Source organism: Marmota flaviventris, chromosome 17, assembly GCF_047511675.1.
Source record: "Marmota flaviventris isolate mMarFla1 chromosome 17, mMarFla1.hap1, whole genome shotgun sequence".
Taxonomy (NCBI): Eukaryota; Metazoa; Chordata; class Mammalia; order Rodentia; family Sciuridae; genus Marmota; species Marmota flaviventris.
In genome coordinates, this window is record NC_092514.1 from 65738167 (window position 1) to 65762219 (window position 24053).

General features: G+C 50.5%; 1 protein-coding gene across 2 annotated transcripts in view; it reads right to left on the bottom strand.

The window, feature by feature from the left end:
- The window catches only part of Cacng5 (calcium voltage-gated channel auxiliary subunit gamma 5), a 38553-nt gene extending 18576 nt beyond the window's left edge, over positions 1-19977 (bottom strand). For both annotated transcript variants that reach the window (XM_027946328.2, XM_071603318.1), the window contains exon 1: positions 19817-19977. The gene's annotated coding sequence lies outside the window, so the exon portion shown is untranslated. The remainder of the gene's footprint in view (positions 1-19816) is intronic.
- Between the last annotated feature and the right edge of the window lie 4076 nt (positions 19978-24053).

The window sequence follows — 24053 nt, forward strand, 5'->3', positions numbered from 1 at the left end:
GCCGTCCTGAATTCCACTACAACAGAAATGGATTTTTATTTTAGGGTATTTTCTGGAGCCAAAGTACCATTTGGCAAACACAGGACCGCACAATTTTCTTCTTCTTTAACACAGCAGCAAAAGGACTGCAAACTCCAAAGTTCAGGGCGCGAAGTCTTCCTTGCTGACAATGAGAAGCCTGCTCACCCCATCACCTCCTGCTCACACCTCCTGCTCACACCTCCCGCAGCTCTGGGTGAGCATCCGACACTCACTTCCCCCATGGCCACCGGGTGTGACAAAAGCCAGAGAGAAATGGAAAACAATTTTGTACCCTGTGTCCTATTATATGTAGACAGGAAAAATGTTCAGGCTTGATCTAATTCCGGTGATACTGGCCATCCATCAGATCAGGCTGCAGCCTGCCGAGACAGCGGGCCAGGCTGCCACCCCGCCCCAGAGTCCTGGTTGTGGGTTTGCCCTTCCCTCACCTGCGCACATCTCAGCTTCCTGCTGGCTGACGTTTATTGGACCAGCACATGTGCCCAACACCGCTCTGAGCAATTTACACGTGTTAATCCACCTCATCCTCACAACTCTTCACGGCATAATTAAAATAGCTGCTCCTTCCTTCATTTTGCAGAATGAAATGAACACACTAATGAGCTCTTGATGGAGACTCCAGCCTGACACATAGCAAGCACAGAGTCTGTCTGTCTTTTGAATTTGTGATACGACCTTTTAATTTACTCTTTCTGGCTCTTTCCCCGTTCTTCCTGTGGATTGAAGTTAAGCCATTTCCTTTCTCCGGTACAGCTTTATTCTCCTCCTGCTTCTTCTATGTTGTTTTTCTTTTTTCAAATACATTACAATTCTAGGGAAGCCCAGGATTACAATGATACACATATTGTCTTACACAGCGCCTTTTAATACCTGTCAGGAGAAGAAATACACAACAGCCGGTTCTGGTAATTACCTGCCTAATTACCTTTATTGATGTTCTTTGTTTATGAAAATTCAAGTTAATGTCTGGTGTTGGTTGCTTTTAGCCTGAAGAACTTCATTTAGCATTTCTTGTCAGGGGGATCTTTCAGCCACAGTTCTTTCAGTGTGTGTTGATCGGGGTGTTTTTATCCCGTCCGTTTTTTTTAAAGGATAGTTTTGCTGGCTATCAGAATCTTGGATGATGGCATTTTTTCTTTTTCTCTCATGCAGTCTTTTCAACTGGGGCCTCCTTGTCTTCTTGGCTCCAGGACATTTGATGAGATGTCAACTCTGAATCTTGTTGGGGGTTCCCTTGTACGTGACGAGTCATTTTTCTCTTGTTTGCTTTTAAGATGTTGCCTTTGACATTTTGACAATGATGTGCCTGGGGGTGGCATAGTTCCTCCTAACCACGGTTATTATCTCCACTTTATTGAAAAGAGGGTAGTCACACAGTAGGAATGCCAGGGTCTCCCAACTACAAAGTAGGGGAGCTGGGATTTGAACTGGGAAATCTGGCACCACGATCTGTTCATGCTCAGCTGCCTCCTGTTCATCTCCCAGCCTGGCTCTCATGGGGCTGCAGGTCACTTCTGCCAGAGTGCTCGGCCACCCTGGGGATGCTCCCTTCCGAAAAGCAGAGATACCAGAATGACAAATGGAAACATTGACCTACTTTTTTTCAACATCACTAGCCTCTTGCTTAAGACAGGAGAGATGAAGATTTCGGGTCCTTTTTCCTTGGCTTTTGCATGATCTACCTGGATGGGAAAACCAGGTATTTTCCTTTTAGGATAAGTCTTGCCTTATTTGGAAAGAACATTCCATCAAACCTCCCTTTGTGTATCCCTCCTATAAAAATAAAGAATCCAGGTGCAAGCTCTCTCTTTCCAATGGACCCCTAAGGTTGAAAGCCGTCCCAGATTTTGAAAGGCATTTCTGTGTGCTTGTGAGCTTTCCTCACTGTTTTCTCAGTTATTGATGTAATCAGGTTTTGTGAACACAGCATAGGTCACCAGCCCCGCTAGCTGGCGATAAGCCACCAAGTGTACGTCACTGGACACTGAGTGATCCTTGGTCATGCCCAGACACCCCCCTACCGTGATCAAAGTCCATGTTTGTGTTTTAGGAGAGACATGATTTTTTCTTTTTCTGCTGATTATTTCTTCAGGGGAGAGGGGAAGAAAGTGGGATGAGGGCATCTGGGGAGGGAAACCCAGGTTCCCCCAGCTCCAGAGCCCAGCCAGGTGCCCTGCAGAAGACAGGACTTCCAAAGAAAGGCCGTGTGACTGCAGAATGAGGACTCCTGTGAGACAATCAAGTGTGGCCCTGCCCCGTCACAAAGCCCCGGGGGTGTGCTTCTATAAATACCTCCTCCCAGCGGCGTTTGCTGCCTCCAGGATTCTAAGGGTATGTAGGACACACCGAAGCTCCCCTACTCTCCACCATCCTGGGTCCCTGCCCTTCTTCTGTATGCCCCAGCCCTGCCCCATTGGGTCCTCACGATCAAACAGAGAAGCTAGACAGATTCCCCAGGGGTCCAAGAACAACACCCTTGAGCCCTGCTCCCAGCCCCCCGAAGGCTGGTGCAAAACGGAAAACGATGTACAGCCACTTCAGGATGTGAACCTTCAACCCGATGCCAAAGGAAGGGAGCCGCTTAATAGGGGATGCTGTATTTTTCTGGGGAGTTAGTTCTTAGCCCGATGCCATCCTCCTTCCCTCCACCCTGTTGATGTAAGATGAAAAGATGTCTGGGCAAACCTGAGGCCCCCAAGCACCTGGTTCTGAGCATGTCCCTGCAAATGAGGAAGCCCAAGGCCACGTGGAAGGCAGAGCAAGTCCACTGGCTCTTCTGGCCCTGGAAGGTGGCCCCACGGCCCCCAGAGGGTCTTGCCCTTGGTCCACGAGTCTGTGCTCTGGCAGATGTGATGTCTCTTGAGATGAAACCAGGTGTTTTCACGGTTTTAAAGGGAACTTGATGTCTCCTGACTGAATGACAGAATTAAAGGCCTGCAGAGCGAACTCAGGGCCAAAATGGGGGCTGTCACCCCTCACTGGGCACCCCCCCCAGGGGGTGGCCAGTGACAAAATAGAGGAAGGCCAGGGGCTGCTGCTGCCCCCTCTCTGTCAGCAACACCATCTCACCAGCTGCAGAGCCTCTGAGCATCCAAGAGCATTGGTCTGGAAACAGAAGCACAAGGCAGCACAAGGACGAGCCTTCCCCGGCCGGCGCTGCCCTGCCACTCCCCTGCTGCTTGGCCCATAATCCCGTCAGGACCCTCTGAGGGAGCAGGCAGGGTGCGCAGCAGGGAGGTCCGGGCAGCTTGTCTGGCTCCTTCTGCTGCCTCTGCTCTCTGAGGAGCTGGGGCCTGGGGCAAACTCACTCGGCCTCAGTTTCATCAATAACCCAGGAGTGAGTCTCTCTTCAGAGTTGCCATGAGAACGATGTGACATACTGTAGGCCACAGGCTCTTCACAAATGCCAGCTTTACTCCCGGATCCAGAAGGGTGGCAAAGTCGACCCCCAAAGCTGGAAAGCTCTGGGCGGAGAAGATGGCATCTGTGGGCTGGGAGCTGCAGGTGAGGAACCCTGTTTGCCTCCTTTCAGCCTTGGTAACTGGCTCCGTGGGACCAGGCAGAGGCTGGGATGGGCAGGGAGGCTCAGGACTTGTCAGGGCTGAGAATCCCAGAAACCTCCAGAAAAATGCCAGATAGGAAAGTGTCTGCCTTCCAAGAGTCAGGTCAAGAACTGAGAGGAGAATGAGAATGGTGTGCCCTGGACTTTCCCAGGAGCCCTGGCCTGGCAGAATGGGACAGGACAAGTCCTTAGAGCAGTAGTCCTCCATCCTGCTGCCGGTTGGTATCACCTGAGGAGTTTTAAAGAAGCTTTAAAGAGGTCCCAGTGCTGGATTGCTCCCAAGACCCATTGCATCTGACCTTGTGGGGATGGGCAGGGGCCCCCAGTGTTTTTTAAATTCCCAGGTGATTCTAATGCACAGTCAAGGTTAAGAACCAGTTGCTCATATGTGGACCCTCACAAGCCTGGAGATAGATATATAGACCCCACACTCATGATCTGCTTTCAGTTTGGACCAGAACTGAGTTGTTCAACATGGCAGCCACTAGCCACAGGTGGCTCTGAGCATCTGAAACATGGTGTGCCCAAACTGAGATGTGTGGTAAGTATGAAACACACAACAAATTCCTAGGACTTAGTGTGACAAAAGAACTTAAAACATGAATGATTTTTAAAACACTGATTACAAGTGGCAATGTTATATTGAGCTAGATACAATGTATCGTTAAGATTAATTTTACTTGGGTCATTATAACATGGTCATAGAAAATTTTAAATTACATTATATGACTCACATTCTGTTTTTTTATTGGACAGTGGTGGTTTAGAAATGAACCAGTTAAAAAATGTGTTTTCTATGGTTCTTCTACTTGTAAGTTTGTTTTATCAGGTTGTGACAATAATTTAATTCATGATTCCATTTATATAACATTCTTCAAGTGGAAAAAGAAAATAAAGAAATGGAGAAGAGGATAATGTTACTAGGGTCAGGAGTGAGGGAGGGGAGATGGAAAGAGGCCACGTGTGGCCAGAAAAGGGCACCAGGAGGTCCATATGGTGAGGGAAGGTTCTGGATATTTACTGTATCAACATCGACCTTCTGGGTAATTTTGCAAGATGGCACCCTCAGTGGAACTGGGTAAAGGGTATCTGGAATCTCTGTATATTTGTCACAATGGCATGTGAAGCTACAGTTATGTCAAAATAAAAGGTTTAATTAAAAAAAATCACTTCTGCAACAGTAACTTTCATACTCTGCTGGCAGGAACATAAAATAGTGCAACTCTTTTGGAAAGCAATTTGGTTGAACTTTAAACATTTTCATTTCTCTTGGTTTCAACAATTCTGCTCCTGGGAATTGCTGCCAAGGAAATAAATACAAGTACAAAATACACAAAGATGTTTATTCACTGTTTAACAGCAAAAATGCCCCAAACCACCAAAAGGCCTTTCTGTAAAGGAAGACCCAAGTGAACTCTGGCTTTCCATTGGAGGGGCCAACAGGTGGTCAGTGATGGAAAATGCTGGCCAGGGGAGCAACAAGAAATGCAATACAGTGTATTAATAGCCTGTTTGATAATTTAAAAAATATCTTTTACAATGTGTGATGATAAGTACCAAAGCATGAATAGTGGTTGTGTTGATAGAAGGATTACAAATGAATTCATTATTTCTACTTTACTGTGTATTTCCCCTGATTTTGCTTAATAAACAGTCACTTTGTCTTCCCATGGCACGACCTTTTTCCTAAAAAATCAGCCATCTCTCCTTGCTGAGGGACAATGCCCAACTAGGGAAAATGGCAGGCAGCCGACTCGCCCCCTGCTGGCTGACTGTGGCGGTGCAGCCTGGAGTCCCGAGTTGCCTGGAGGAACTGCGGGTCAGAACACATGGGCAGCGAGGGGGCGGTGGGGGGCGGTGCAATTGGGGGCCGATTTAAGACCCCATTCCTGCTCCAAAGCCACTCGGAGAATGATTGTCTATTGCAAGAGTAGAAAGTATCTGAACCATGGTAGCCTACGTAAACTCTGGAAAGATGCTCAAACTTTCAGAGCTTCCTTTGGTAAAGACAAAATTAATGACATTAGTGGAATGCGTGGTGGGTCATTGAGGGGGATAATGGCATGGAGTCCCGGTGGTCAAGGAGATGTGCTCTATTGTCCTAGCTAATGCCAAGTCTTTTTCCAAAGGAGCCATACCATCTGCAGTATGTAGGAGTCCCCGATCCTTCATGGCCTTCCCACTATTTGGTATTGTTGGATTTCTTGATTTTGGAATAAAATGGAATCATGTTGTCATCTTCATTTCCATGATTACTAGTGATATAGAGTATCCTTTTGTTTAGTCCAGATTCCTCTTCCCTTTTTTGGTGAAAACTCTCTTTCATGTCTTCTCTCCATTTTTTTCCTTCTACTGAGTTCTTCATCTTTTTTATTAATAATATATAGGTGTTCTTTAACTAGTCCAGATACTAATCTTTTGTCTATTTATGGGTGGAAACAATTTTTGCACAATCCAGGGCTTTTCTTTTCACTTTATTTGTGGAATATTTTGAGAAGTTCTTAAATTTATTTGTATTGTACTATCATTAACTTTTGAAGGTTGACCTATATGTAGCAACTTTGCTGAAAGAGTCTCTTGGATTTTCTATAAAGATGATCATAAGTCAATGTATGTTAACAGTCCTGTAGTTTTTCATTCAGATTCCTATACCTTTTTTTTTTTTTTTTGTCTTTTTTTCCCCCTTGACACACTGTTTAAAAAATTTGGGACATACAAGGGATGATAATGATATACTTGTCCAATTTGAAAAAGAATGATTCTAACATTTTAACACTGAGTATGATAGTTGTTGAAAATATGGCTGATCTGGGTAAGAAAGTTCTCTACTGTTGCTAGTTTGCTAACAGGTTTTGTGTTTTTGTTTTACAATAATATTGATCTTCATCATTTTTTTGCATTTATTGAAATAACATTTCCCTTTCTTTATATATATTAATGAGGTAAATTATATTAATAGACTTTTTAATGTTAAAACACCCCTGCATTACTGGGATATATCTTGCTGTTGTTGTCAGATATACATACACAATTTACTATCTGTGACATTGGTATTTATAAATAAGTAAGGTTGATCTATAATTTTCCTATTGTTTTGTTTGGTATCATCACCAAAGTTTGAGAATTAACCACAATGGGATATCATTATGCATACACTGGAATGGCTAAAAGTAAAAAGATCGGCAATACTAAAGTGTTGGTAAAGATCTGGAGAAACCGGAACTCTCATACATTGCTGGTAAGAATGCAAAATGTTACGACTACTTTAAAAAGTGGTTTTGAAGCTTCTTATAAAATTAAACACGCACTTGCCACATAGCTCAGCAATTTCACAGGTATATGGGACACAGAGGAATGAAAACTTGTGATTGCAAACAGCCCAAACTAGAAATAACCCCAAAGTCCCAACTGCTGGATGTGGTATATGGAATACTACTCAGCAATGAAAAGAATAAATGATTGATACTTAAAACAACTGGAGTGAATCTCAGAAGCATTACACTAACTGAGACAGTCCAGACCCAAAAGACTACACACTATATGATTCTCTTTATTTGAAATCATAGAAAAGGCAAAACTATAGGAAGAGAAAAAGATCAGTGATTTTTTTGTTGGCCAGGGGTAGAAAAGTAGCTCAGTACTGGGCAGGGAATTGGCTTGCAAAGGGACATGAGAACTTTTTAAAGTGGGAAGATATTCTGTATCATAGTTATAATTCATTAAATTACATGCTTAAAATTGGGGAATTGTATTATATTTGAATTATACTTATTTAATTATCAGTATTGAGGATTGAACACAGTGGTGCTCTATGGAGCTGCATCCCCAGATTTTAAAATTCATTTATTTTTTTTATTTTGATAGGGTCTCACTAAGTTGCTGAGGCTGGCCTTGAACTTGCTATCCTTTTGCCTCAGCCTCCTGAGTAGCTGGAATTACAGGCATGTGCCACTGTGCCTAGCTGAATTATACTTAAAAAAAAAAAAGTTATATTGGCTTCCTAAATAAGTTTGTATAGGACAGCAATTATGGGCTCCTAATGTTTGCTAAAACTTGCTCCTTAAATGTTTGGTAAAACCATGTGGTGCTATTTCCTTTTGTGGATATATTTTAATTTTGTTTCAATTTCTTTTTTTAAAAATATTTTATTTATTTTTTAGTTTTTGGCGGACACAACATCTTTGTTTGTATGTGGTGCTGAGGATTGAACCCGGGCCGCATGCATGCCAGGCGAGCGCGCTACAGCTTGAGCCACATCCCCAGCCCCTTGTTTCAATTTCTTTAATGGTTATATATTCAGCTTTTTTGTTTCTCCTTGAGTTACTTTCTAGAAAGTCCCCTATATTGACATAAATTCATGATATTCCCTTTATGTGTTAAAAATTTTAGTTGCCTATAGGTTCGTCCATTTTTGTTTTTAGTATTCTGTTCGGTTTTATCTCTCTTTTACATACTACTGCCACAGTTTGGCTATTTTATTCAGCTTTTAAAATAACTAGCTCTGGATTTTGTTGTTTCTTTTTATTCTGTTGTTGATAATGAGAAAACATCTCTGCCATTTCAACATAATTTTTAGCCTTTTAAAAAGCTAATCATTTTAAACACTTTGGCCTTGTTTCCAAGACTTTTCATAGTGTTCTCAATCAAGTTCTTGAGGTGCTAATTTCCCTATTTGTTATTCGTGCTAAGGGGGTAAACTCAGCCCTCCTGGCCCTCATGTGGTTTCTAATTTTTATTGTGAGCTCATCTTCAGCAGCACCCCCACCCACTCCATGGGGATCCTATGTCCTTTGCTATACATTCCATGAACCCAACAGCTATTTTTACATTAAATTCGCAGCTCAAGGTTTCTGCCGCTGTCTCCTGCTATAAACTTAGACTCTAGGTCTGCAGGTAGTTCAGTCATTGCTCTTTGGTTTTTGGGAGGAGACATTGTCTCTTTCCTCCAGAGCATCTGGACAGACTGAATGTCCTGAAAGCTTCCTGAGTTGGTAAGTTGGCAAGTTGCTAGCCTCCCACACATGGAGGGGTCCCAGGGCCAACTTCTGTCCTTGCTAAGTCCCAACAACACATCTTCCTGTCCCTGGATTGGCACTAAAATTCCAGACTTGATCTATTGTGTCCCATATCTGGGTCTAATATTCATGGTCCTCCTTGGTGCCAGTTCACATGCGTGGGGCTCTGAGTTTGAGTTCCCTGGAGATCCCTTCTTTCTTAGAAGTCACCGATACATTTGAAGACCTTTTAGGAGCTGGTAGTTGGATGGATGGGGGTGTGTTAGCCGAGTTTACTCTGGTGCCCAAACTAGAAATCTCAAAATTCAGGACAGGTTTTATCTCCTTCTCTTTCCTTGGGCTGGTGGCAGGCAGCTCTCTCACTTCCACCCAGCGTGTGGGGTTGTGGAGAGGAGGGAGGACTCTCTTTCTCCTCCTGTGCATTTCTCAATGTGCTACAATGAGCACAAGTTGATTCTCCAACTGGGTGTGTGTGTATAAACATATTTGTGTACATATATTTAAATTTAAAGGTCAACACATTTCTAATTTAATTTTCATTAACTTTAAATTAAACTTAAAAATTTAAAAAGATGACCTATATATACAGCATGTAGTTGCCCCTCCGCATGCATGGTTTCCACAACCTTGGAATCAAATAACCACGAATAAAAAATATATGGGGAAAAACTGCATTTGGACTGAACATGTATGGACTTTTTTCTTGTCATTATTCCCTAAACAATACACTCTAACATCTATTTACATAGCATTTACACTGCATGAGGTGTAGTCAGTGATCTGCAGATAACTGAAAGAATCCTGGAGGATGTGCATAGATCGTCTGCAGAGACTACTCTGTTTTATACAAGGGACTTGAGCATCCTTGGATTTTGATATCCTTGAGGGTCCTGGGAACATTCCCACCCCCATCCCTGCCCTAGATACTGAGGGCTGTGTGTGCATGCATGTGTGTATTTTATATATATATATATTTATTTTATTTTTTAAAACCATTGCAGCTTCATGGCAGATGAGGCAGACAGTGAGCTCCTCCCCTCTCCCTTGGATGACTCTTTCCCTAGTTCTTCCTGGGGCACAAGCCAGCTTGTCCCAGGCTTTGCAACATTCTATTTTTGTTTTTCTTATTTAACTGTGTCCCATATACAATGAGGAGTGGAGTGACCCATTCCGTAGTTTATTAGACAAATGACCTCTGTCTGCAAATGCCCAAGTCACTTGGAGCTCTGCAGGCCAGTCATGGGTCCTCAAGCCCCTTCCCCATTGATTTCAGTCCCAGGCAGAGATGGCAGGGATGGACAGGAGGGGACGTGGCAGACCCCAGGAGCAGGAGTGACAGATGCATGGCAGGTCTGATTGCCGCCAGCCCCAGGGGTACAGTGGAGTCCGACAGGAAGCCGGCTATGGATTTCCTTCTCATCTTTCTGGCTTGTTAATGATCATGGAACCCGGCTCCAGGCTAGACTGGCTGGGAGTTGTATTGGGACCCACCTTCTGGAGGAACATGGTTTTAATTATTTAATTTCTAGACTTGGACCATGACCGAGGCTGTATCTCTGACCATCTGACCCCACAGATCAGCCTGGGAAAGTCTTGGCTGCAGCATTAGGCCATCAGAGCAGCAACCACACAGCACAGAAGCCTCGCTGACAGACTGGACAGACTGTGTTGACCCTGGCCTTTGAAGTGCAGGACCCCGGAGGGGGTCAGGCCATTGGCCCTTGCTGGTTTTTCCCCCCCTGGGTGGCTGGAGGCTGCCCTCCCTTCCTGGCAGGCTCCACTGGCCAGCCTTTGGCCACTCTGTCCCTCTGTGCCCTGCGCGGCTCCCAGGCGCCTCCACTGATGACGCTCTATCTTCCCCACAAGGGCGCGTTCATCAGGAGGGAGACGGCTGTCCCCGTCCACAGGAAGGAGCCGGGAGCAGAGGAAGCCAACACTGGAGATACCGGCTCTCTGTGCTCCTTCCCCTCCACAGGGGCAGGGTGGAAAAAAAAATATTGGCCGTGGTTTTGATGTTAATTGAACTTGAAGCAGGGTGAGCCCAGCAGTGCTCCCTTAATGGCCAGCTCTGGCCTGCTGGCACTGGGTGGACGAGGGGTTCTCCATCACTGTGAGCGGCAGCCAGCGTGTCGGACCCCACATCCTGGCACCTTCCTGCACCCAGCCCCGGGGCCTGCCCGGCAGGGTCTGAAGGCAGGTCACCAGGGCTGAGGGGAGAGGGAGAGGGTCAGAGGGGAGCAGGGCCGCTACCACCCCCTCAAACACATCTCTTGCCAGGAGAAAATTCCTACCTGCTTTGGGCTCAAATTCCTTCAAAGCTGAGCTGAAGCCCAAGTGGTACCAATAGCATTATCACCCAGTAACACTTTAGTCTGAATTTGTAGAGCCTTGTCATCAATGAGGATAGTCACAGCACCTGTTTCAGGGACCTGGCGAGGAGCATGTGAGGTGGGTTTCAGGGCCCAGGCCACATCTGGCATTGCCATTAGCTGATCTTTAGGTTGAGCTGTAGCTTTACTGAAGTGACTTACTTGGTGGGTAAGTGGTGCACTTGGGATTTGAACCCTTTACAAAAAGGGGCTCCAACCACACCCTTTAGCTCCAACCACACTGGCTTGAGCCCTCCAGCCCCCAAATGGTTTGCCATCTGTTCGCCAAGAAGTCACAAAAGCCGTTGTTCCTCAGTCACATTCACTCTGGGTTCAAATCCCAGGGCCACCACTCACCCTCCAAGAGACCTCGTGTAAGTCACTTCTCATCTCTATACCTTTGTTTCTGCATCTATACGTGGGTGACAAACAGAGAAGCCACTTTGCGGAGGCGTGTGCAGATTGAAGGAGGAGGTGCCCAGGTCTGGGCCTGGCACAGTGGTGTCCCTAGCTGGGCTTGCTGTCTACCAACACACACCTGTGCTGGGACCAGGGTGGGGTACCAGAAGGCCTCTGGGGACAGTCGTGTCTGAGGGTGGTGGGATTCCTGCTACAAATGCACTCATCTGTTGGAGACAGAAAGGGGCTCCCACCACATGGCTCCTACCCACGTAGCTGGGAAGGGCCCTTCTTGGAACAAAGACTCCCTGCTTTGACCTGGGCCCCGGCAGCAACTAGACCAGGCAGGTGAGGCAAGAAGGAGAGTGGCATTGTGTGCTGGGGTCCCCTCTGTCACACTGCAGTCCCCCAGGTATTCTAGATGGGGAGCTGAGGGAGGTGGGAGACAGGGAGCAGCAGGTGGCTGTGAACTGGCCTGGGCAGGCAGTGTCCAGGTGCATCTCCGCCATGTCCCCCAGCCTTCCCCTGACCCCAGAGTGCCTGCCTGCTCGACGACACTCCTCATCTCAATATGGAACCGGGCTCTGAGGTCACAGGGACAGCTCAGGATGTGCGGGTCCTGAGGGCCGCAGTGAGGGGCAGGTGGTGCTGGCCTGGCTTTGAGACCGCAAAGTTCTCCATGGCTCCTCAGCTCCACCCAGATAGGAGTGGCTCTCGGGGAGGAAGGAAGTACTGACACCTGCTGTCACACAGACGGACGGACCTGAAGCACATCAGCTGAATGAAGGACGTCAGATACAAAGGCCACACACTGCTCGACCATGAGTCCATTTATATGACATACCCCTCAGAGGCAGAGCCCGAGGGCCAGAAAGCAGAACGGTGGTGGGCGGGGCCTCAGGGAAAGGGACATGGCACGTGGGCTGATGGAGGTGAGCTGAGGATGCCACAGAAGCACAAATAAAGGCCCCCAAATGGGAACACCTGGAGGAGGCCACACCTGAGCTGAGCCCAATACCTCACCTGGTTTCTGTCTGGAGAATAGTTTTTGTTTTAGAAAAAGGGAAGAAGAGGAGTTTGGAAGAGTCAGCCTCTGAGCTGGACGCTTTGGTTACCTTTTCCTTTCACAAATGGCAAGGATTCAGAAAGCGCATGGGCTCCTTGGGTTCAAATCCCGCCTCTACCAGGTATGAGCTGGGGGACTGGGGACCGGTTACCTGACTTCTCTGTGCTTCAGTTTCTTCACCTATAAAGTGGGGTTCATGGTGGTGATGTCACCATGATGTGGTGATGTCACCTCTCTCTGACATCACCACATCATGAGAGGCTCAGGCAGAGTAGCCCATGGGAACCCAGAGTAGGAAATGGGCCAAGAGCTGCTGTCCCCATTGGGTCTTCTCCATTGCAGATGGCCGCTTTGGGGCCAGGGACACTGTGATTTTTAAGGATTCATAGCCTTTTTTTTTCTTCCCAGCCACAAACTTCGACTGAACCTGTTCAGATATCATGGGGAGGGCAGTATTCCATGGCTGGGCAGATGTCCCTTGGGAGCACAGATCCCAAGAAGTCAGGTCACCGATCCCCAGTCACCCATCTGCTGCCCAGCTCATCACCTTGAACCACAGAGGGTCTAGGCAACAGCCCAGCCCACCCAAGTCAGAGTTGTCCTTCTGTCCTTCCTGCCCAGCTGTGTCCCCCATGTCAACCTGCAGGGAGGCACGTTCTTGGTGCAGCTGTCCCTCTGTGGCTTGACAGCTCCCCATGGGACACTGAGTCCAACCCTGCTTATTCCAGTGGCTTCCTGACCCCAGGCCAGGCTGACAGCTGGCTCCCTTATAGGCAGGAGGGGTGGGTGCTTCTGCCAGCCTCCACCCCTGTGCTGTCTCCCTCCATGAAGCTCATGGGAGTCCAGGTGCCTGGACCAGCATGTCCCCACAATGTCCCTGCAGGGCTGTGGCCCAGGCAGCCTGGGCTTGAGCACCAGGGAGCAGGAGGCAGTCTCATCAGTTAGCCCCGGAGAATAGCAGGTCTACCTCCTGGCGCTTCTTTTTTTCTGACAATTCAGATTTCCTCTTTGGAATTCTAGAGATGGGTCTCATTTCCTCCACATTCTGCAATGAAACAGAAACTACTCTGGTAACCACCAGGACCTGGGCAGGGCCGCTAATCAGCTCCCCCATTTTGCTTGAGCTAAAAACCTCTCAGGCTTTGGACCTGCAGAGATCTGGGTTCAAAACTCGACTTTGCTTCTTATTAACTGGGAAACCATTGGGAAGCTGCTCCACCTCTCGGAGCCCCAACCAACGCATCTGTGAAGTTCCCTTTATTGGTAACAACAATAAAAACCACACCACCAAAGCCCCACCCAGCGACGTTCTTCTTCCCTCTATTTCACACACAGGAAGTCTGAGCGGGATGGAGAACTCAAGCTCCCTCAGCAGTGAGCGGAAGACCCTGCTCTGCAGGCAAGGCCCTCCCCTGCCCTGGAGTTAGCCTGACGTCCATCGGCTCCTCTGCAGACCACCACCCAGCCCGCTGTGGCCGTGGGAACTGGTGCCCTCTTCTGGCCTTTGCTTTTTTTGGGGGGCTACTGGGGATTGAACTCAGGGGCACTAGACCACTGCGCCACATCCCTAGCCCTATTTTTTTATTTTATTTTATTTAGAGACAGGGTCTACCTTGAGTTGTTTAGCACCTCTCTTTTTGCTGAGGCTGGCTTTGAACTCGCGATCCTCCTGTCTCAGCCTCCCGAGCTGCTGGGATTACAGGCGTGGGCCATTGCACCCGGCTGGCCTTTGCTTTTTGTCTAATGGAACAGTCTGATTTCTCTGTCCATCTGCTCATTGGTGCCTTCGGTCTAGGTTTATCTCCAAGGAATCGCGGCCTGTTGAGCTCTGGGGCGGGAAGACCTTCAGGGCTTGTGGACTGGAAGCCCCTAAGGGAGGGGCATTCCCTAAAGCCCACCTGACCCTTGCTAGTCAGGGTTCTAGAAACAGGTGTGGGAAAAGTGAATCCTCCCTCCCCTCCCCATCCTCTAGGGACATGAAACAGGGGCCCAGAGATGAGTGGGGACTGGCCTAAGATGGCACACAGCCAGAGAACCTGGTTTGAACCCGGGTCTCCTGACATCCAGCCCTAGGCCAGGGCTCCTCCTGCAGGGGCTCCCTGAGAAGAGCGCCCCCACTCTTTTCCGTGGCTGTTCTCGTCCAGGGCAGCTGGCGAGGGCTGGGCAGAGGCTCCTGGGCAGGTGCAGACAGGACCTTCCGCCCATCGGGCATCACCTTCAGGTGAGCCAAAGCAGCAAAGGTCACAGTGGTGGGGTTTGGGTGTTAGAGGTCAGGGGCTTCCCATCATCCCAGAAACCACAGGCCACAGCCGCCTCTGACGGCAGCTAGCCCGGAATGAACCGGGAAATGCACAGACACGCCCACACCTCCTGAGAGAGGCGCCCACTCTCTGGGGCACACACCCTCACACCTGAGTGTCCAGCAGGCCCAGAATGTCCTTCCTGGGGGTGTCCCTGTCACTGCAGTCCATCTGCAGGGAAGACACTCCCCCAGGGGACAGGGGGTCCACAGTGAGAGTCACCAGAGGGTCTGGGCTGCTATCAGCTGCTCCTCTTTTGTCGACTGTCTGGGGTATTTTTAAACCTGTATTTGCAGCGAGGAAGGTGCTTGTGACAGGCGCTTGAAGAAGAACCTGCAGGTGGGTAACGGGGGCTCTCCGACGCAGGGATTTGGGGGATGAAGCTGATGCTGGGGCTGCCCTGGGTAACACATGCCTTTCCCTTCGATTCAGGCTCTGCTCCCAGGAGAAGCATCATTTGACCAAGGCTGGCAAGCTGGCCCTGAAGTCCCCTGGGGACATTGACTCAGAGAGGGTGGCTCCTGCGGGACTCCCTGGGTTTGTGTTTAACTTGCCTCAACCTCACCAAATGGCAGGGTCGGTGATCAGTAAACAGGTGTGCAAGCCCAGGACAGGAGCCCCTGGCTGGGAGGAGGAGCAGGGTGCTCCAGCCCGCTGGCTTCTGGCTGGCCTGGGAGCACCCAGGGCAGATATGCCCCACCCCGCACCCCCCCTGCAGAGCGCAGCTTTGGACTCCACACGCTGCAAAGGAAGGGGCTGAGCTGGTATTTGAACTCAGGGCTTCACAGTTCCAAAGCGTACATTTCAGTGTGAGACGGTAGCGCACGGGCTGCCCAAGTTCATGTCCCAACTGTAACCCCTCCAAGTTCCTTCACCCTTCCTGGCCTTGCTTCTCTCAGTTGAAAGATCAAGAAAAGAAACACTTTGCTTGTAGGACTATTGGGGGGGGGGGTGTGGGAAAGCACTGGATATGGTGTGTGCCCCTAGCAGGCACTGAGTGCTCACTGACCCCCTTTTTACCCAGAGAGAAAGCTGATGGCCCTCCTCCACGGGCCCCATCAGAACCACCCGCCTGCCCTCACAGGGCCACTACCTCCCCCTGGGTCCTTAACTCTCTCCCTGCTGCTGCTTGGCAGGTCCTTCCCTGAATCTCCCTCCCTCCCCTCCTCTGGCCTCTGTTGAAATGTCACCTGCTCAGGGAGGTCTTTCCCAGTCTCACTGTTGAAAGTGGCAGACCCCCCCCCCCACCACCGCCCCAGCCCGCAGGCTCCTAACTCTGACCCTTTGTGTTCCCAGCATTTCCACCATGCAGCCAAGTGCATATTCGACTTCCTTAGCACATTTATTGTCCCTCTGTCTTTACAATGATGCTCCTAAGGGAACAGGATTGATTTTTATTCATAGCTGTAGTCCCAGAGGTTCTCAACAGTGGGCTCTTTGGCTCCCTAGGGATAAATGGCAATCTCTGGGGACATTTTTGGTTGTCACAACCTGGTGTGTGGTACTGGTATCTGGTGGGTAGAAACCCTAGGGGGGTTGCTGAATATCCTACAGTGCCTGGGACATTTGCCAATCCACCAAGTGTGAGGATCATTCAGCTCCAAATGCCAATGGTACCACAGCTGTATCCCCTTTGCTTAAATCAGAAGTTGTTATGTGCATATTAGGTGCTCAATAAATGCTTGTTAGGGAAGAATAAAGAGATGTTATCATCACTGTCATCATGATTATTTAAGAACAGATATGGTCAAGAATAATCCTTAAGAATGGATGTCCCTCCCAAGTTTATGGCCAACAAGTCACACTGGTGGCATGTCACATCTTCCCTCTGGCCAGGGGTCTGCCCTCTGGAGCACCCAGAATGGGTTGCAAACTGCTCATTGCTGGATCATCATGAGCTAAGACAAGTCCATGTTGCCAGGCACCGGGGAGCCCCGGTGAGGCTGCCCCACCCCTCATTAACCAGCCTGGCTTATGGGCTGCCTGGGTGGGGACGCTCACTCCTGGTCTCCCAGCACTCATGGAAGCGCTCAGGATTTTTTGCTCAGTGGGGCCAGGAGCCACCTGTGTTCAGGGCCACCCCAGCAGGATCCCTCTCCTGCAGCCCAGAAGCCTCTCGGGTCTGGGTGAACGATGCTGTTTTTGCTTCTCTCCAGAGAGGGTGATGTGACAGACATGGACGGTCAGGGTGGTGCAGGTGTCGGAACCTCCCCTGGCCCAGCCCCGCCCCGTCAGCCAGGGGATACTTCCTTGTTCTGCTCACCTAACAAATTGCCACTGATAATGTGACAGACTGTGGTCACATACAAAGAACACCACCTATCGACTGCTTGGACCCTCGGGACTGTGCGTTGGACGGCCATTCCCTGAAGGGCAGAGGAAGGAGGCTTCTGCCTTTTTCTGGGCTTTTCTTCACCTCCCTAGGGCTGCCAACGCCTAGGTCAGCACCATCTAACACCTCGTTCTCTGCAGGCGCCCACCCTCTTCCCACCAGGAATTCCACTGAGATCTACCACTTTCCCCGCCTGTGCCCGCCTGGGTTGCATCTCCTCCCCAGGCGTCCTGGGCTCGGCAACCGGGTCTTTCTCTAGAATGGTGAGCCTGGCCACGCCCCATCTTCTCTCTCCTGCGCTCCCCTCTGTTCTTCTGCCCTCTCCCTCTCCTCCCAAACATCCTGCAAGTTCCTAAACAAGTCATTGATGCTAAGGTCCACTGGCTGAATAAGTGGACGCAAGGCCATGAGCCAGAGGAATAGGTCTCTCATGGTGGAACATTGCTACCAAACAGCTAGGTTTGGGCGGGGAAAGGATGATGTTTGGTGGGCAGGGACTTTCCTGATGCCCCTGAAGTCACATGCAGCTGATCTAATTCTGCCAGGGAGTAAGACCGGTGTAAAACCCATGATGGGAAGACAGGGCAAGCATGTGTGCCAAGCGACCACTTGGAAATGAATCAGAAGCCTACATGGGGTGGCCCAGAATGTTGATGGCTAGAAGCCTGGGGACTGAAGTACCAGCTCTCCCCAGAGGGAGGGCTTGGTAGAGATTCCTCACTGAATCTGTGAGAGTCCCTGCTACAAAAATTCACCCCAATACCCGGGCTCTAGGGATAGCAGGAGGCATCTCAGCTCATGGTCACCTCCCCCAAGTCCAGTGTCTGAGAGTCTGGCTGGATGCTGGGAGAAGTCAAGGCACAGCAACCTGACCTGGACACCTTTAGGGAACTGCATGCTGTCACCTGTGACGTTACTTAATTCTCATAGCGCCCTGGTGGCTGGTTTACAGATGAGGAAACTGATTCTCCAAGCCGTGCAGTGACTTGGCCAATGTCACCCACTTAGTAGGTGCACTAGCTGGGGTTTGGAGCCTACATTTCCCACCACAACCCAAGGCCAGCCTTTTCCAGTCAAGTGTGAACAATTCAGCCAACCCTCCCCTGCATCTCCTCCCTACCAAGTCACGAAACCCTGACTCAGAAGGCTGAGAGTGCTGAGCCCCCAGGAGACAGCCATGGACGAGGGGCCCACCAGGATGCCGGAGTTCTTATGTCACCAACAGTCGGCCATCTCCAGCCAGGGCAGACGCAGTAGCCCTCACCACACACAGCTCCTCAGCACATCCACTGCTTCCACATGTCGGGAGGGAGGTGGAAGTTTGGGTGGGGACATGAGATCTCACCATTATTAGAATTTGAGGGGGTTTTGGCCCTGAGATGCCCTCAGCTATGCCCAGGTACCAAGTTAATAGAGAAGGGAGGCTGAGCTAGGGCTTCTCAGGCAGCAAGGGGGCACCAGCAGGAGGGACTGGCTATGGGGTCAGCAAGGAGGGGCAGCCAACCTGTCCCCAAGATACTGTGGTCCTGGGATGTCCTGAATCCAGGACATCAGATGCAGGCTAGAGTCCCCACCCCCATCTCCAGGGCAATTCAGGCTGTTCATTCATCAAGCTGGGGGGGGGGGTTATAGAGAGAGAGAAAGGAATAGGTTTGAGGTGGCTGGGGTGAGGGTCTCTCCCCTTGCGGTCCCCTGGATGGAGGTGAGCAAGAGCCAGCTCTGGTGACATTCTGAATGTGATGTCCATCAAATTGCGACAGGCTCCCACTCGCAGACCCTGTCCTGGATCTTGCTTTCCCTGGTCATTGACAATCTGGTACAAAGTGGTGAGTCTCTTCCCTTCTGGAGACAAGAGCTTCCTCATCCATGGAAGGGGGCATGCGTGTGCCAGGCAGGTCGGGTCAGGGCATGTGGCTGTGCCTGGGCAGTCAGAATATAAGCCCCTTTGCTTCCTAGCCAGGCACCTGAGATTTCTCTCTCAAGCCCCTTTCAAACCGGGAAGGGATAATCCGATTTCACTTTTAAAATTTAACAAGCAGCATCTTCATCAATTGTCAAATTAGGATGAGGCCAAAGAGGTCAAGTAATTAAAACAAAGGGCTCTGGAGTGATTGGGGACATTTCTTGGCGTGTGACTGCGGGTTGATATCTCACACTCAGCCTCTGCCGCACGGTCCCGATGGCCGCCCCTCTTCTGCCCTGCGTGCCCATCTCTGACCGGTGGCACCCAGCAGACCCTGCCCTCCTACCAACCGGCCCCAGGCATCCTCGCTGTCGAGAGTCCGGGGCGAGCAGACGTCCCTGGGCAGACTCACCGGAGACTGGCCGGTTGGTCCCACCCGTGGGTAAGCCAGTCCACCTGGCAGCTCAACAGGTGTTAGTGGGCTTTCGTTTTCTACCTGATCCGGAAAATTTCTGCCAGCCCCATGCAAGTCCGTCGAGGGAAAGTCTGGCCTCAGTTTCGGAGTGGAAAACTGCCCAGCAGCGTCTGCAAAGAGGGGGCGTCATCACCTCCCCCCGCAGTCCTACACACACACACACACACGCACACACACACACTCACACACACTCACACACACGCCCGGCTCATTGCAGGACGCGCGCTCCGTGCCGGCCTCTGGCTCGGCGGTGACGGGCAGCCCCGCGCAGTGGCAGAGGCACCGGCGGGAGATCGTCCCCTCCCCCGACCCCCAGGAGGGAAGAGCTGGTCTCCCGCTCTTCTGGCTCCTACCTCGTACGAGCAGCCGCGATCCCCGCCCCGGGACGAAGGTCCCTCGCCGTCTGGGCTGCGGGCCCGAGGTACCGTGCAGGCTGCCCGGACGCCCGCCCCGTCCGGTCCGCGGGAGCTGCTCCTCGCCTGTGACAGTGGCTGCAGCCGCCGCCGCCGCTTTCGCTCGGGACCCGGAGAGGGAGGGACAGGCAGGGGCGGGGCCTGGGCGGGGCCTCCCCGTCTGCACACCAGGAGCTGGCAGCCGGGAGGGGGGGGCGGGAGGGGCGAGCCTCTGCTGGAGCCCCCCGCGGGGACCGCAGGTGAAGAGTTGGGGGCTGGGGGGGAGGGTTCGAGGCTGCTTAGGTTTGGCTGAGAACTGCCGTGAATCAGATCTACCTTTCAGTGCCAGAGGCTGCTGCGGGGACTGTAGGACTTTTTCATAACGACAACCACAACTATAATGATATAATGACAATGATAACAGGACGACGTGGCCAGCTAATATTTATTGAGCATTTACTGTGTGCTAGGCACTGGTCGTGCCCTTTGCATGTCTCAAGTCATGTAACCTCACAACACCCCCACTTTACAGATGACAGAAGGGGGCACAGAGAGCTGAAGTGAGGTGCCCGAGGACACACACCTGGAACATGGCAGAGCCTGATTGCAGCTCAGGTCTGACTGGCTCCAGGGTGGCAAATCATTTGCCCCTCTTACCTATTAAATGGAAATATATACAATAAATGATGCCACCTAACATTTTCAGTTTTCTTCTTTCAACACCTTCTCTGTCTCCTTTGTTCTCTGGGCCCTGGACATGCAATAGGTACTCAATAAATATTTGTCAATCGGCAACTGATTTGAAAGCTACAGCTGGAGCCAGGGTGGCCTGTCCAGCCTGATTGGCTGGTACAACACAAGGATTCAGTTTTCCTGACTTGAATATTTGCCCAACTTCTTTTTCTCTGTAAGGGCAGCCTGACAGGCCCCCTGGTCCAGCAGCTTGCACACAAACCACCAGCCCCTGCTCCTGCTGCCACTGGGAAGGGGCAGCCAATAGGGATGGGCTGACAGGGTGCAAGCTCCAGGTCACAGAAGCTTCCCGTGGAAGGTCTGTAAAGCTCCTTCAGACCATCGAGTGGCCAAAGATGAGGAGTATATATATAGATCTGGGGCAAACGTAGGTTGCTAAGTAATAAGACATCGGTAGTGAACATAGTGGCCAAGGACTCCTGACCTGGGTATCATGGGAGGACATTGCTGCATATAAATGGGGTCATTTGCAACTGGGACAACTAAAGATTTTTGGAGAGGACATGTCAGGTTTCCATTCACAACATTTTTAGGCCCAGAAAATTCTCAACTTTTTTTTTTCTCTTCCCAACAGGAGTGCAGGCAGCAGGCCTGACCCATAGTAGGCGCACAGTTAATATTTGCTGCATGAATGACTCTAAGTTGGAGAAGTGTTCCCTAGACTGTCAAAGAGAAAACCTCCAACAGTCAAAGCCGCAGCTGGAGATGGATCAGAGAGATGAAAAAAGGAAAATAGGTTGAGCAGCCAGGAAATGTGCTTTTAGAAAGATCTGCAATTCATACTCCCAGAGAAAACCAGAGGGGCCGGCCTGGGACCATGTCCTTCAGGGTCATCTCTTTTGGGCAGTGGCTATGTCCTTGGGCAGCTGAAGAGTGGGTCTGTGGAGGGAAAGAGGTGACCAGACTCCCTGGGGATAAGTATGCAGGAAGGGGTGTCTTGGGAGAGGATATCCCTTCTCATGAGCTGATCGAGGGTTGATAGAATTCCCACTTGCTTTTTAGATAGCTCCCTCTTTGACCAGTGTGACCCTGTTCTCTGGATTTTCTTGCAATACCCATGGTGAAATGGCCTTTGGAAGACGCATTTTCCCTTTAGGAGGGAAGTGGGTTTGCAGAGATGCTCATGGCCTTCTCCCCAGCCTGAGGCAAGTGGGGAGCCAAGACCTGGGGCCTGAGCTGCATGGGTGGGTTAGTCAATGAGTCCTTCTACCTGGCTCTGCCTCTAACTAGCTGTGTGACCTCAGACAAGTTGTTTAACCTCTCTGAGCTTTAGTTTACTCTTCTATAATCAGGGTTGGCTTCATAGGTGTATGACTGGGCGGTCACATAGCCCTGCTCTTGGGAAACCTCTGTGCTTGGTTTAACAATGTACTTTCACCATCTCGAAATTCTTATTTTTTTTTCTTTATCAAAGGCTGCACTTTAATTTTTGCATGGAGCCCATTTGACGATGTACCTACCTCGCTGGGTTATTGTGACACTCCAGTGAGATCCCCTTTGAGGAAAGGCTGATGCGTAGCAGGCGCTCCACAGGAATGACCTCCCTCCTTGGATCTGACCATGAAGGATAAATAGAAGTTCAGCAGGGAGACTGAGGGCGGGAGGGGTTTCAGCCAGAGGGAGCATGTGTGAAATCAAGTTCAAGCGGAGGTGAAAGGGCTGGGGCAGAGTTTTGGTGGGCTCTCATCACTGTGACAAAATACCCAACAAGAACAGCGGACAGGAGGAAGGTTTATTTGGGGCTCGTGGTTTCAGAGGTCTCAGTCCTCAGATGGCTGATTGCATTCTTGTGGCCCATGGTGGGGCAGCACATCGTGGGGGAAGGACCACGTCCCTCGTGGCAGCAAGGAAGGAGGGGGGAGGGGCTGCAGGGATGATGCACCCTTCCAGGGCACACCCCCGTGACCCGCCTCCGCCAGCCACATGCCACCTGCCCACAGCCACTACCCAGTTAGTCCATTCAGACGAGGATGAACCAATGAGGTTGTCCCAACTCTCATAATCATTTCACCTCTGAATATTCCTGCATTAACAAGAAGTTTCCGGGGGCACCTCGTATCCAACCCTTAACAGGTGGAAGACATAGACTGTGAGGGCCCAAGTATGGAAGCCCTTCTGACTCTGACAGAGTGAGGACCTCAGGGCAGAGGCCTGTGAGCAGCATCTGGGAAGGAAAGGTGAGGGGAAGGTGAGTGGGCTGGAGTGCCAACATCCTTGCCCCCACGGGTTCAGCCGCCGCCTGCTTCAGATAATGAGACAGGCAGTGGCTGGCGTGGGTGGGAGCCCTGCTCACAGGCTGCCAAGGCGGCGGTAGGAACCGTTTGTTGTAGACATAATGGGAAACTGCTGTAGGTGTCACAGCCAGCAGCTGTGCTTGGGGACCTGGGGACTCCGGGCCTGATGAATAATGGAGCAGCCCTTCCTCCCTGGGTCTCTTTTTCTCTCTTCTCAATAATTCATGCATTCCCCATTAGTTGAGGAGTTTCATAAAATCCCAGCTTTCTCTGAATCCAGGGCCCATCTGAGCAATCTGACGGCTTCACGCATGAGCACTTGGCTAGAAATATGCTCTCAGGCACATCTGGCTGGGTAGGCCGGACCTGGTGTCTGGGTCCAGAAAAATGCTGCACTGTGTCAGGGAGGAGGACAGGTCCTCCAGCCCCGCCTGGCTCCTTGCAGGTGGAGGGGGTGGCACGTGTCACTTCCAGGTGGAGGCTTTGCCACTCTCTTCTACCTGCCTTTGGGATGCAGAGGCAGGTGAGAGGATGCCTTCTGTAGCTCTGAATTCCCCTGTGATAATGAGGAAGGAGTGAAACTTCCTTGCTGACGTCACATAGACACATGTCACAGCAGGAAAAAGAATGTCTGTTGTTTGAGGCCACTGCAACTCAGAAGGCTGTTTGTCACCTCCGTGTTGGTTCTAACCCCGTGATGGATCTAACCCCACCTGTCTCCCTTCCTCCTTCCCTTTCTTATGCCTTCGAGCACACACTGAATCCTTTACCTACAAGCCAATGGGCTGCACTCTCAGTGGTACAATAGATGGGCCAGGGAAGAGCTCCAGACCCCAGGGGTCATCAGCGATGACGTGGAGCAGTCAGTACCAGACAGACAAAGGCATGCCGCGCAGTACTGGGAATGGAGGGGTGTGGCTTCTGTGCAGATCCAGGTCAAGATTGCAACGGGTGTGACCTGAAGGCCTGTAGGTAGGAATCTGTGTGTTTGGGGGATCTGGGGCACTGGGAGGAGGGAGAGGGTTCAGTGAAGACAGGGAGTGAAGGCAGACAGACTGGGCAGGGTGGAGCCAGAGGAGGCAGGCTCCTTGTAGAGTCCTCCCTGTGGAGGGTTGATTCGTAGCCATGCCATTAAGGCCTATTACAACCAATGTCAATCACGTGCGAGGCGCTTGCCGTGTGTGTGTGTGTGTGTGTGTGTGTGTGTGTGT